Source organism: Bubalus kerabau, chromosome 3 (assembly GCF_029407905.1).
Source record: "Bubalus kerabau isolate K-KA32 ecotype Philippines breed swamp buffalo chromosome 3, PCC_UOA_SB_1v2, whole genome shotgun sequence".
Taxonomy (NCBI): Eukaryota; Metazoa; Chordata; class Mammalia; order Artiodactyla; family Bovidae; genus Bubalus; species Bubalus kerabau.
The window spans coordinates 81,890,554-81,904,513 of NC_073626.1; the positions used below are offsets into that span (position 1 = coordinate 81,890,554).

The 13,960-nt window shown below is 38.3% G+C and overlaps 1 long non-coding RNA gene across 9 annotated transcripts in view; it reads right to left on the bottom strand.

Annotated features, from left to right (window-relative positions):
• LOC129646345 (uncharacterized) overlaps nt 1-13,960 on the bottom strand; it is a 103,908-nt gene that overhangs the window by 59,842 nt on the left and 30,106 nt on the right. For 6 of the 9 annotated variants that reach the window (XR_008711869.1, XR_008711871.1, XR_008711865.1 and 3 more), the window contains exon 2: nt 1,424-1,651. This is a non-coding gene — a long non-coding RNA (uncharacterized LOC129646345). Of the gene's footprint in view, nt 1-1,423; nt 1,652-2,387; nt 2,403-2,458; nt 2,781-13,960 lie in introns of those variants that run through there. The other 3 variants (XR_008711868.1, XR_008711870.1, XR_008711866.1) reach the window with 3 other exon arrangements.

Here is a 13,960-nt window from a genome sequence, read left to right on the forward strand (position 1 = left end):
ACAAATCTCAAAATCAGCCTGCCCCAAGGTAAATTGGCTCGGGGTTCTATGCAGGTGTAACCAGGCTACAGGCCCATACATGTTCTACGGGCAGAGTTTGAGGTTCTTTGATGTCAAAGGTCATCGAGCTCAAACACTTGTGCGTGCCCAGTTGGAGGGTCCGTGTTGCTATAACCCTAATATCTACACATAAAATTGATGCTAAAATCAGCACCAGGATTTACAAAAAAGCATCACTGGGATATGCAGAATAATCACACTTTTAACCAGTTCATCTTGATCAAGACACAGCTGACTTCAAGTTCCTAGAAAACAACACAGACAAACATCTTATTGTTTATGTGCCGCTGGGAGGACAGGCAAGTCTTCAAACAACCTTCCTTAGTGAAGGCAGGTGAAATGGATTTCACTAATTATCACCCTGTTTCACAAAGACTATGCTCCATCTATCTTGGAGGCTCTGTGGCTTTATACATAGTAGGTTCCAAGGCTAATGAAAAAAAAAAAAAGAATGAAAAGTGAGAATGAGTGGCAGATAATGGTGTTCAGACCTTTATATGATTCAAAATGTCCTGAGAATAACCCTCCTGTCCCCCAAAATCTCCTTCCTGGCCCTGCTTCTTTCTGTATGTGACTTTCTATCATAATTAAGGAGCTTTGAAAACATAAATAGCACTGGGAAAATAATTCCTCAACCCATAGCTATTAATATAAGATGGAAATATTTTTAAAAGGTGATTTGTGGGGTAGAGACTGTGAAAAATTGGGCTGTGGTGATGCCCACACAGGTTATGTCAGGCAGAAGGGAAAAAGCCAGAGATGGTAAATGTCTCAGTAGGTGGAAGGGAAAAGAGTAAGGGGAGGGGATGAGGGAATTTAAGGCAAATTTCCTTACATCATAATTGTCTCTAGAGCTAGTAATCCAGAAAGTAAAAAATATGATTATTCTGCATATCTCATTGATGCATTTCTGGAATCCTGGTGCTTATTTTCATGTCAATTTTATGTATAGATATCAGGGTTATACCAACTAATCTAATTCTCTTGGAAATGTGAGACACAGTGAACCAAACTGTTGAAGTGTATAATTCAGCACTTTCAAGGCCAAAGCAAATGCTCCTTAATTTTTTCTGAATAAATTAACTAATCAATTCACTGGATGAGCCCACATTTCCTTTTCACAGCCAAATTCCAAACAGCATGATGATTCTTCAGTTCCCATTGGTAGTTTAGCCTGGATTTGGTTATGCTATATGACTTTGTGGCCTAGTGGGCACTTGGAGACCTCCATGACTGCAGGGACCTGGAAAAACACAGAACATGGAGCTGCTGTGCGCTGGAGATGGGAGGCTCATTTCTGCCGACTCCCTAGCCACCACTTTCCGCCCACTGTCGTTTGCTTCTCCCCCTCCCTGTTGCTTACCTTCAGGGTCATTTACTCTTCCAAAGCCACCTGCTCCTCCTTGCCTTGGAGTTTCTAGGTGCTAGCTCTCTAAGGTTTGACCTCAAGACCTGCCAACTCGGAGCTGGGATGGCATTTCCCATCTGCAGCAAAAGCCATTTCAAAAAGCAGAGTGAGCGAGCCCTGGGCTTCTCACATCTTCCTTGATGGATGTGTTTGTGGCTGCAAAAACCAATTACTGAAGCTCAGCTGTAAGAAATGAAATGTATTTAGTCACAGGTAAAGTTCATGAACACAGTATTAGCTGCAGAATGTGTGTGGTGGCATCTTTTACAAATGAATGCATAGCCTTGATCCTGCTCCTTTTACAAATAAGCCATCTCCAAAGCGATACCTATGGCTAAAACAGAAGTGAGTCTATTGTCCTGGCAGCCTCAAAGCTGCTCAGAATAACGAACTATGGCGCATAGCACTTTATCTTCATCAGAATTTTCCTCTGCTTGTTTATAGCATCTGACATGCCCATATTCCCTTGGGATCAAACAGGCTTATAGCCCGGCAGGACAAACTCTTTCCTCCACACTTTCTGGTTTAATATTTGAAGCTGTTGCACCAAAAGAAATTTAATTTATTTTTATTCTTAATTTAATTTAATTTATTGCAAAGAGAGAACGCAGAAAGCAGGTGAGGGCACATACAGCTACCAATCTGACTCTCCCAGCACCAGTCCGAAAAATGACTGTATGCTCTCTTTCAACTACCCCAGAATGATGATTTGGGAAACCAAGGACCAAACTATCAGACTTAGTTCCCTTGTTTACCCTAGATACAAACTTTGGTGAAAATTGTTTTTTTTTTTAATTGAGAAAGCAACATGGTTTGACAATTTGTGCTTCCCAAGAGAAGTTAAACCTGGCAGACTACTCAATATCAAATGTTACTCTAGGTAAAAAAGAAAAGCTCTTTAAAACAGATCTAAAAGGACCTTGAAGAGGCTTTGAGAAGCCAGCCTTTTCCTCCTTGGTTTGCCTCCCAACAGAAGGGTCGTGGACTTACCAGGCTGAGGGCTGGTTTCCACTGCCAGCTCTCTTATCCATACTGCTGGATGGTACTAGACTAATCCTACAATATTTTTGAATTGCTTTTAACCTTTTGTTCTTTACTTTCTACTTGGAACCACTACGGAGTTTAAAAAAAAATGTCTGAAGAAGTTTAAACTTGAGAATGTTAACGAAACTTTGCAAATGCTTGCAGAGACCTTCATCCACTCAATTCTCTTTTGGCCAATGCCTCAGTGCTTCCTTTGCTGGGTGGGATAAAAAGCTTGTGTGTTTCTTGTTCTCCCTCTAGTCTCTTCAAAATTCCATCTCTATATGAGTAGACTTTTTATGAGCTCAGGTGGTGTCTAGCCTGTCTTTCCTAGGATAATTAGTCAACCTGGATCCTGAAATCCATACTCTCTTCTTTCCCTCCATGACTCTGCTCCATCACATTGTCTCCTCCCTGGTACCTTCAGTGTCTACTCCTGCCTCGTCTCCCCTTCCCAACTGCCTGCAGACATGTACACACCTGTGCCTGGGAAGCTCTCCCAAGCTATCCTGCTACTATACTTCTGCTTTTCCCTACCCAGACTCTTCACCAAATGCCACTCAGTCTCCACTTCCTGTGACAGTAATGCTAATAACAAGAAATGGTGTTATGGAACCAGGTTCATTTTGCCTGATGTACAGCAAGCTAAAATGCTAAGGTATCAAGCTCTGCGGCAGAAGGGGTTTATTCACAAGGCAAGCCAAGCAAGGAGATGGGAGACAATCTCAGCTCTGTCTCCTAGAAATCAAGTGGCATGGGACACTTATGGGATAAAAAATAAAGAATCAGGATGGTCTGGGGTGTGCGAAAAGGTGATTAGGAAAATGCGTGGTCGTCATTGTTGTGCACAGGTTTACCTAAGCTACAAGCCTCTGCATATTTAAAAGAAAAAAAAATAAAGGCATTTAGCATGATCTGAGGGTGGAGTTTTTGGCTCTCTAACATCCAAAGATCACTGAGCATACACTCACGCATGCCCAGCTGAAGGGTCAGTGGTCTTATCCAGTCTTACCCAGTTCAGTTGGAACCAGACACAGCTGACTCCAAGTTCCTGGAAAACAACTCAGGCAAATATCTTGTTTCGTCTACTTTCTACCTGGAGGACATGCAAGTCTACTGTACATGACACTGATTAGTAAAAGCAGGTGAAATTGATTTGATGAATGACTACTCACGGTTTCAATGATAAATAGCATTTGAGTGCCTACTCTGTGCCTATACATTAGGCAATGTATATACATTGTCCTTTAGCCTCACAAAAACCTCAAGAGTTAGCTGCTATTTTTATCATTATTATCTCCATTCTAAAGATGGAGACATGGAGGCATAAAGGAATTAAACAACTTGCACAAGATCACACAGCAAGCCTGGAGACTCAATTGAAATCCAGGTGGTCTGCTCTCAGGACCCTCAGTTTCCACCACTATCTTGTACCTCTTTTTTGTTCTGCAGTCAGCCCTCCCAGCACTCTGAACCCATAGGCAGGAACAGCACTGGTCTCATAAGAGCTGAACCCACTGACATTATCAATTTCTCGTTCTCATCAACCTTTCTGCAGTATCTGACGTGGTTCATCTTCTGTTTGCATCTTCTTTTTGACCCTCTTCTCTCATTTGGCTTTCAAAGCACCATATTATTTAGTTCTTATCCATTCTCTCTGACCTTTCTTTATTCTCTTCACTAGCTCCATTTTCTGCTCTTAATAATTACGAACATGCCAAGTTTTAGTCATTGAGACTTTGCCACTATCAATAGAAAGTCTCTTACCCCATGTCTTCAACTGTGATAGCTGCCAATGAATCTTAGTTCTATAGCTTCAGTCTCATCATCCGTCCTGGCACCAGGCTTGAATTTCCAACTGAATGGGGAACTTTTCCACTAGATTGTATCACCTCTATTTTAAATGCAGTATGTTAATATAAATGAATCATATTTTCTCCAAGTTGCTGGAGCATTGTTCTTCTCTGCTCTTTTTCAAATGGTGCTATTACTTGTCTAGTCACTGGGCTTAAAAATGTGGATGTCATCTCTGAAGGCTCCCTTCTTGTCACCACTTAGCATTATCTACTCAAAATTAAGTCTTTTCAGTTCTTACTTTCATGATGAACACAACTTTCTCTTCTATTCCATTCTCTTACCAGTGTCAGCACCCTAGAAGATGTCCTTATTAGCTAATGTTTATCCTACAGTTTAAGACAGTCTCTGACCTTCTTGTCTCTCTTGCAGACCCCAATCCATATGGCTGGCTGCCAAAATGTCATCAATCCAAAACACTATTTCCATCAAATTATAACCCTGTGCGTAAATCTAAAGAGGCTTCTTATGAGAAAAGCCCAAACTCATTAGCCTGGCATTTAATGCCCTCTCTGCTGCTGCTGCTGCTGCTAAGTCGCTTCAGTCGTGTCTGACTCTGTGCGACCCCATAGATGGCAGCCCACCAGGCTCCTCTGTCCCTGGGATTCTCCAGGCAAGAATACTGGAGTGGGTTGCCATTTCCTCCTCCAATGCCCTCTCTAATTTGACCATAATTGGCCTTTCCCATTTTCTGTCCTCTACTCCAAGTCAGTTCTGCCTATATCCAAATATTTTCAGCTCACACTTGTGTCCACATCATGGCTTTCCTTTCCTGTGGTGATGCCCTTGCTTTTCACAGACTACTACCCTTTCAGGATTCAGCTTTGGTTCTTGTTTCTTCAATCAATATGCTATGACCACATTCTCCTAGAAATGATCTCCTTCCTCTGAATTCTACCGTAATGATCATCTATGTTATCAATTTAGCACTAAGCATTTCCTGCCTATATTTTCATAGGATATGATCTCCTCGCCAACTTTTTTTTTTTTTTAACACATTGTGCAGGTGTTAGATCTAGGTACTAAAATAGGTATTTTAATATATTGAGAATTAGGTATTTTCTCAGGGCTTTACAGATAAAGCAATTGAGTCTCTGAGAAGTTAAGTAAATTGGCTGAGGAAGCTGCTAACATGAATCTAAGCAGGGATTTTAACCAGGGGATAGGACCCTGAGGCCCATTCTCTTTCTGTTGCAGCATACCATGTCCTTTCAGCTGCCTGGAGTGCAATGACCCAATTTTATATCTTTTTGTATACTTCATGGTACCCAGCAAAGGTCTTGAATATACTGCTCAAAAATGTTTCTGTTTGAAAGATACGCTGCCAAAAAATAAAAATTACCTGACATAAAAAGCACTGATCCTCCATAGGAGCCCCACTGTCAGCACAGGGAAGGAGGAGCCTGGATCTGTCAGAGCAGCCTCCTTGGCAGTGGGCAAGGCTGCAGCCACAGTGGGTTCTATTAACTTGGTGGGCATGAACACACAGAGGCAGGGCTAAAACCTGAGCCAGTTACCAGCCATCCACTGTGGGCCCAGGGAGGCAGCTCTGTTGGGTTCTCCCTCTGGCAGATTTTGGGACCAGGACTTTGTACACGTTCCTGAGTCTGTGCATTCAGGAGGTACAGCTCCCGTGGATTTATGTGCTGGTAGCTTTATGAACCAGAGAAGGCGATGGCACCCCACTCCAGTACTCTTGCCTGGAAAATCCCATGGATGGAGGAGCCTGGTGGGCTGCAGTCTATGGGGTCGCTAAGAGTCGGACACGACTGAGCGACTTCACTTTCACTTTTCACTGTCATGCATTGGAGAAGGAAATGACAACCCACTCCAGTGTTCTTGCTTGCAGAATCCCAGGGATGGCGGAGCCTGGTGGGCTGCCGTCTATGGGGTCGCACAGAGCCGGACACGACTGAAGTGACTTAGCAGCAGCAGCAGCAGCAGTAGCAGCAGCAGCTTTATGAACATGCATGCATCCAGTAACTCCATGAGAGACTTTGAATCACACCAAATCAGCTAAGCTGCTACTGAATTCATGACCCACAGAAATAATGAAATAATTAATATTTGCTGTTTCGAGCTGGAAAAACAAAACAAAAAAAAACCTCCATGCAAACAAAAATCCAGGACTGGAGAATTCTACCAAATATTAAAAAAAAAAACCCCAAACATACTCTCAAACTCTTGAAAAAGGTTAATGAGGAAGGAACCCTTTCAAAGTCATTGTATGAAGCTACCAAAACCCTGATAACAAAACCAGACAAAGATACTACCAAAAAATAAAATTACAGGGCTTTTTTATAAAAATAAAAATCCATATCACTAAATATTTTTTAAAAAGTAAGATTATAGCATCCAGCCCCATTATTTCATGGCAAATAGAAGGGGAAAATGTGAAACTAGTGACAGATTTCCTCTTTTTGGGCTCTAAAATCACCACAGATGGTGACTAGAGCCATGAAATCAGAAGACAATTACTTCTTGGCAGGAAAGCTATGGCAAACCTAGACAGTGTGTTGAAAAGCAGAAACATTACTCTGCCAACAAAGGTCATATAGTCAAGGCTATGGTCTTCCCAGTGGTCACGTATGGTTGTGAGAGCTGGAACATAAAGAAGGCAGAATGTCAAAGAATTGATGCCTTTGTACTGCGGTGCTGGAGAAGACTCCTGAAAGTCCCTTGGACAGCAAGAAGATTAAACCAGTCAATCTTAAGGGAAATCAACCCTGAATACTCATTGGAAGAACTGATGCTGAAGCTCCAGTATTCTGGTTATCTGATGCGAATAGCTGACTCTATGGAGAAGTCCCTGATGCCAGGAAAAACTGAGGGCAGAAGGAGAAGAGGGTATCAGGGGATGAGATAGCTGGATTGCACCACTGATGCAATGGACATGAACTTGGGCAAACTTTGGGAGATGCTGAGGGACAGGGAGGCTTAGGATGCTGCAGTCCATGGGGTCTCAAAGAGTCAGACGTGACTGGGCAACTGAACAACAACATCACTGATGAATATAGATGCAAAAATTCTCAACAAAATATTAGTAAACTGAATTTAACAACACATAAAAAGGCTCATATGCCATGATGAGGTTAGATTTACTCCAGGGTCACAGGATGGTTCAACATATGCAAATCTATGTGATATAGATCAGCAAAAGACAGATCAGCAAAAGACAAAAGCCACGTGATCATTTCAACAGAAGAAGAAAAAGCATTTGATAAAATTCAACATCCATTCATGATAAAAACTCTTACCAAAGTGAGAGTACAGGAAACATATCTCAACATAATACAAGTCACTTAGGACAAACCACAGCCAACATAATACTCAATGGTGAAAAGCTGAGAGCCTTTTCACTAAAAATCTAGAACAAGACAAAGATGGCATTTCACCACTTCTATTTAACAAAGTACGAGAAGTCCAAGCCACAATAATCAGACAAGAAAAAACAGTATCCAAACTGGGAGGGAAGAGGTAAAATTTTCATTATATGAGATGACCAGTACTCTATGTAGAAAACCCTAAAGACTCCACAAACAGAAAATTATTAGAACTGATAAGTCAATTCAGCATGGTAGCAAGATACAAGATTAATATACAGAAATTTGTAGAATTCCTCTATACTAACAATGAGATACAGAAAGAGAACATTAAAAAAAACCCTTTTAAAATCACATTAAAAAAATAAAATACTAGGAATAAACCTAACCAATGAGATGAAAGACTTACATGCTGAGAACTATAAAACACTAATAAAGGAAATGGAAGGTTATTTAAGGAAATGGAAATATATCCCATGCTCTTGGATTAGAAGATTTAATATAGTTAAAATTGACATACTACCCAAGGCAATCTATAGATTTAATGTGGTTTCTATCAAATTACCATGACATTTTGCACATAACTAGAATATATAATCCTAAAGTTTATATAGAACCACAAAAGACCCAGAACTGTCAAAGCAATCCTGAGGAAAAAGAACAAAGCTAGAGGCATCACCCTTCCAGACTTCAAACAATACTATAAAGCTACAGTAATCAAAACAGCATGGGATTGGCACAAAAACAGACATACAGATCAATGGAACAGAATAGAGAGCCCAAAAATAAACCCACACATCTTCAGTTAAAGGAGGCAAGAATATATAATGGGGAAACGACAATCTCTTGAGCAAGTGGTGTTGGAAAAGCTGGACAGCCAAATGTGTTAGAACACACCCTCACATCATACATAAAAATAAACTCAAAATGGCTTAAAGACTTAACTATAAGACACAACACCATAAAACTTCTAGAAGAGAACATAGGCAAAATATTCTCTGATATAAATTGTAGCAACGTTTTCTTATATCAGTCTCCCAAGGCAATAGAAATAAAAGAAAAAATAAACAAATGGGAATTAAAACTTACAAAACGTTTGCACAGCAAAGGAAACCATAAACAAAATGAAAGGACCACCAATGGACTTGCAGAAAATATTTGCAAATGAGGTGACCAACACAGGATTAATTTCCAAAATATACAAACAGCTCTTACAACTAAATAACAAAAAATAAACAACCCAATCAAAAAATGGGCAGAAGACCTAAACAGACATTTCTCCAAAGAAGACATATAGATGGCCAATAGGCACATAAAGAGATGCTCAACATAGTAATTATTAAAGAAATGCAAATCAGTGCTACAATCATATACCACCTCACATCTGTCAGGACGGTCATCTCAAAATGTCCATAAATAATAAATGTTGGAGAGGGTGTGGAGAAAAGGAAAAGGGAGCTCTCCTACATTGTTGGTGGAAATGTAAATTGGTGCAATTGCTTTGGTGCAAACACTTTGGAAAACAGTATGGAGTTTCCTTAAAAAACTAAAAATGGAATTACTATATGACCCAACAATCTGACTTCTGGGCATATATCCAAAAAAGACAAAAGATCTAGTTTGAAAAGATAGAAGCACCCCCAGTGTTCATGAGGGTGTTATTTACAATAGCCAAGACATGAAAGTAACCTACGTATCTATCAGCAGAGGAATGGATAAAGAAAATGTGGTACATATATATAACAGAATTCTACTCAGCCATAAAAAAGAATGAAATAATGCCATTTGTAGCAGCATGGATGGAACTAGAGATTATCATACTAAGTGAAGGAACAAAGACAAATACTGTATGGTTTCACTTATACATGGAATCTAAACACATAGTACGAAGGAACTTATTTACAAAAGAGAAAGAGGATCACAGGCACAGTACACAAATTAATAGCTAGGAATGCAAGAGAAGGATAAATTAAGAGTGGAGAATTAACAGATGCACACTACCATATACAAAATAAACAACAAAAATTCATTGTAGAGAATTATGTACAAATATTTTGTAATAAACTATAAATGAAATAGAATTTTAAAATGAAGAAAATAGATATATACATAAATATGTATAACCAAATCACTTTCCTGTACACCTGAAACTAACATAGCATTGTAAATTAACTATGCTACAATTTAAAAAATCATTATTAAGTTATTAGTTAACTTATGGAAAATTTATACCTTTATTTTTGATGTTGAATGTTCTATCCCAAAGCAAGTTATATTTTCCTAGTAGTTCAAAAAATTTTACTTGCTCCTCTTAAAGGATTTTTAAGTTTTACTTATAAAGATTTTATATATTGTTAATTGCAGCCATGAAATTAAAAGACGCTTACTGCTTAGAAGGAAAGTTATGACCAACCTAGATAGCATATTCAGAAGCAGAGACATTACTTTGCCAACAAAGGTCCATCTAGTCAAGGCTATGGTTTTTCCAGTGGTCATATATGGATGCAAGAGTTGGACTGTGAAGAAAGCTGAGTGCTGAAGAATTGATGCTTTTGAACTGTGGTGTTGGAGAAGACTCTTGAGAGTCCCTTAGACTGCAAGGAGATCCAACCAGTCCATTCTAAAGGAGATCAGTCCTGGGTGTTCTTTGGAAGGAATGATGCTAAAGCTGAAACTCCAGTACTTTGGCCACCTCATGCGAAGAGTTGACTCATTGGAAAAGACTCTGATACTGGGAGGGATTGGGGGCAGGAGGAGGAGGGGACGACAGAGGATGAGATGGCTGGATGGCATCACAGACTCGATGGACGTGAGTTTGAGCAAACTCCAGGAGTTGGTGATGGACAGGGAGGCCTGGTGTGCTGCAATTCATGGGGTGGCAAAGAGTCGGACATGACTAAGTGACTGAACTAAACTGAACTGAATGTCACTTCTAATTATTAATTTTACACCTATCATTTTTGTGTTTAATTTTAATTTTCAATTTTCAATTTAAATTATAAAATGGGATCTTTACTTCCATTATATTTTCTACCTAGTTCTTGTTTATAATCTGAAGACTGTTGACTTCTGTATATTAATTTTACAGTCAGAAATCTTATTGAAATCCTCATTGTTTGTAGGCAATTTTAAGTTTATTCTCTTATATATGTCAGGTATAAATTATATCATGTATATTTAGTTTTATTCCTTACTGCCTAGTTTATATATATATATATATATATATATATGGTTTATTTTTCATCTCTAATTTTCTAATATATGCAAAAAAATTTTAAATTATAGTGATGATAATGAAAACATTTATCTCTAAATTTAATGGGGATGATTTTAGCATTTCTGATGGCCTAATGATAGACATATTTTAACTAGTTAAGGAAACAACCATCTATTTCTAGTTGATTAAGATTCTTCAGCATCGCCAATGGACTTTGAAACTTAAAAAATGCATTTCAAGAAAGGCTAGAGGTGTTTATATGATTTAGCCACTCTTAGATCTATTACTATGCGGCTTCCCAGTAGCACTAGTGGTAAAGAACCCACCTTCCAATGCAAGAGACATAAGAGACACCAGTTCCATCCCTGGGCCAGGAAGATCCCCTGGCAACCCACTCCAGTATTCTTGCCTGGAGAATCCCATGGACAGAGGAGCCTGGTGGGCTACAGTCCACAGAGTTGCAAAGAGCTGGACACAACTGAAGCGACTTAGCATGCACACACGTGGATCTATTACTATAGCCAATTACTTAAATAGCTTTCCTAATATTGAAAATTCCTACATTACTGGAAAAATCTTAGTTGGTTAGTATGTCATTTTCTTCTAATATGGTGATTAGGTCTGCTACTATTTTATTTGAAAGTATTTTGCATTGATAATCATAGGAGACATTGCCTTATAAAAATTTTATCTTTGGAAATTTTTGTTAAATGTTGGTATTAATCCTGTATCATAAAAGAAACCACTAAAGTTTTTCTTTTCCTGTACTATAGAATTGTTTTGTCAAAATTTATTAGAAATCTATCACAAAACCATTTGATTTTGGTCTTTTGGGGAGTAAGATAGGGATGGTTCTTTGAAAATTTTTTCTATTTCTTCTATTTAATTGATATGTTTATATAGTTTATCTGTACTTGAATTTGTTTTGATATAAAACTTACATTTACTTAGCAGAGTATTTGCTTTATTTGGATTTTTTAATTTAGTTGACTATAATTAATACTGTGTTTTATGATGCCTGTAATTATTTCTGTAAATATAACTCCTTCCCACTTATTCCATACTGTCTGTATTTGTACTTCCTCCTATTTTTGATTACATTTCTTATGAGCATACCTACTTTATAGCTCCCAAAACTGGATTTTGTATTTGTATTATTGTTTGTTTAACTTATTACTTTCTATGTTTACCTTTATTGTTCTGTTCTGCTTTCCTTTGATTTATTTTATCTTGTTGCTCCTTTTTTAAATTCTTCTGTTGGATATTTAGTGGATTTGTTTTTATTCTACTTTTATTAATAACTACTGAAGTCCTTGTATTTTCTTCTGAGTGCTGCTTTATCCAATCACATGAAGTCTGACATGTAGTACTTTTTATTATTTTTTTCCCAGATACCTTAGAAAGCATCACTATGAACAAAGCTAATGGAAGGGATGGAATTCCAGCTGAGCTATTTCAAATTCTAAAAGATGATGCTGTGAAAGTGCTACACTCAATATACCAGCAAATTTGGAAAACTCAACAGGGTCACAGGACTGGAAAAGGTCAGTTTTCATTCCAATCTCAAAGAATGGCAATGCCAAAGAATGTTCAAACTACCACACAATTGCACTCATCTCACACGTTAGCAAAGTAATGCTCAAAATTCTCCAAGCTAGGCTTCAACAATACGTGAAACTTCAGATGTTTAAGCTGGATTTAGAAAAGGCAGAGGAACCAGAGATCAAATTGTCAACATCCTCTGGATCATCGAAAAAGCAAAAGAGTTCCAGAAAAACATCTACTTTTGCTTTATTGACTAAGCCAAAGCCTTTGACTGTCTGGATTACAACAAACTGTGGAAAATTCTTAAAGAGATGGGAATGCCAGACCACCTTCCCTGTCTCCTGAGAAATCTGTATGCAGGTCAAGAAGCAACAGTTAGAACTGGACATGGAACAACTGACTGGTTCCAAACTGGGAAAGGAGTATGTCAAGGTTGTATATTGTCACCCTGCTTATTTAACTTATATGCACAGTACATCATGCGAAATGTTGGGCTGGAAGAAGCACAAACTGGAATAAAGATTGCAGGGAGAAATATCAATCACCTCAGATATGCAGATGACACCACCCTTATGGCAGAAAGTGAACAGGAACTAAAGAGCCTCATGATGAAAGTGAAACTGGAGAGTGAAAAAGCTTGCCTAAAGCTCAACATTCAAGAAACTAAGATCATGACATCCAGTCCCATCACTTCATGACAAAAAGATGGGAAACAATGGAAAGTCATGTCTGGGTGTGAGAGTTGGACTGTAAAGAAAGCTGAGTGCTGAAGAATTGATGCTTTTGAATTGTGGTGTTGGAGAAGACTCTTGAGAGTCCCCTGGACTACAAGGATATCTAACCAGTCCATCCTAAAGGAAATCAGTCCTGACTATTCATTGGAAGGACTGATGCTGAAGATCCAAATACTTTGGCCACCTCATGTGAAGAACTGACTCCTGGAAAAGACACTGATACTGGGAAAGATTGAAGGCAGGAGAAGAAGGGGATGACAGAGGATGAGATGGTTGGATGGCATCACCAACTTGATGGACGTGAGTTTGAGCAAGCTCTGGGAGTTGGTGATGGACAGGGAAGCCTGGCGTGCTGCAGTCCATGGGGTCACAAAGAACTGGACACAACTGAGTGACTAAACTGAACTATATATTAAAATCATATTGAATAAAAATACTAAATGACTTAACAAAATGTTTAAAATATATTTTATATGCTTTATATTTTCTGACAAATTACCAAATAGATTGTGTAGTCTGAGCTTAACATAAATATTAATTCCCATATTTCTTTAATCATTCCTATATATCTATACAATATAGTTATATGAAGACTGGACAATGTATATAAAATATTAAGTTATTGTATCTAGGTAGTAGTAGTAATGGGTTTAATTTTCTTCTTTATGCTTTTCTATATTTTCTGATTATTTACATTTTATTTTATAATCTCTAAATACATGATTATTTTTTCTAAAAATGACAAAATTTAAAGTCCATTATCTAATAATTTGACACTAAATAGTTTAGTGTCAAG